Source organism: Branchiostoma belcheri, unplaced genomic scaffold, assembly GCF_001625305.1.
Source record: "Branchiostoma belcheri isolate BF01 breed outbred unplaced genomic scaffold, Haploidv18h27 scaffold36, whole genome shotgun sequence".
NCBI lineage: Eukaryota > Metazoa > Chordata > Leptocardii > Amphioxiformes > Branchiostomatidae > Branchiostoma > Branchiostoma belcheri.
Genome location: NW_017803976.1, coordinates 12,256 through 13,445, shown reverse-complemented (window position 1 = coordinate 13,445; position 1,190 = coordinate 12,256). Strand labels below are relative to the sequence as shown.

At 41.8% G+C, this 1,190-nt stretch overlaps 1 protein-coding gene across 1 annotated transcript in view; it reads right to left on the bottom strand.

Moving 5' to 3' along the window:
• The window catches only part of LOC109476116 (gamma-interferon-inducible-lysosomal thiol reductase-like), a 7,647-nt gene that overhangs the window by 5,360 nt on the left and 1,097 nt on the right, over positions 1-1,190 (bottom strand). The gene's annotated exons all lie outside the window — the stretch shown is intronic.

Here is a 1,190-nt window from a genome sequence, read left to right as displayed (position 1 = left end):
GGGGGGGGGCTCGTCACTGAATGACATCCAGTAAATTTCTAGCGGGAACCAATCAGAGGGCTGCTGAATAATTTGAATAATTTATCAAGGCCCACGGACACGGTTCTTTCACTTGTAAAGTAGCCAATTACCACCGAGCCGGTGGCACACGATGGGCGAAAACATGTATTTCACACCCATTGTACGTCGACATAAAGCGCTTATACATTACAAACAGAATTTTCGTAGGACTGCCATTACAACTGTACTTTAGTTTGCAGCATGTGTATTGAGAACGAGTATCTTCATAATTCTGCTGGTTGTTTGTAGAAGAACGGCAAAATAAAACAGTTTTCAATACCAACACGACTTAGAAGATAACACGTAATGGAGCCCACTTTTTACGCAGATTGTAGCACTACGTGATGTTACACAAACTAACAGTAGATGTTTTAAGGAATTCACAGAAATGACAATGATAGATAATGTAACGGATAAACATTATACAGCACAAAATAAAGAGTAACAGTAATGTAGTCGTCTTTGCCCGGGTATGGCAAGTTATAGTACGTACATGTATCGGTTCAATCTTTAACGGGTAAGTTGACAGCAACAAGCAAGATGCATAGGTTCTAATACTTTTGTAGCTCACTTGCGTCTAGATTTGGGACGAACCCATGTTACTTTTTCGCCGCAGTTTTTCATGTAGTGGTTACTTCGGCAGCCTTTCCGCTGACGCAAACATACTAGTTTGAGGTTCCACAGTTCTTACAACGTTAGCGCTTGAAGTGGTGTTTTCCAAGTTTGTTAGTCTGGTGATGTTGTCTTTGTTGGCTTGTTTGTCCCTCCATTTTTATGTTTGGCGGCCCGTCTTCGATGGGTTGGGTTTGGTTCACAAATCTCGGCTTCGCTATTAATAAAGATCCGTTCCTTCCCGTACGTAGTGGTCGCTCCATTAGCGCTAGTGCAGCCACATTTGAATGTGTAAAACTTAATGTCAACAGTCCCGTTTTGATTCGTTCATCAAAGGAGATTTTACTAAGGTATGACTTTACTAACTGATTGTGGAAGTACTAGTACTTACTGAAGTAAACAAGAAACAATAAACGCGCTCTGGTTGAGTTCATGGCATTTACATGAAACAAGGTGCTAATAGCCGCTAGTCGGTGACGCGTCAGCAGCCCTATGATTGGTCCCCGCTAGAAATCTAC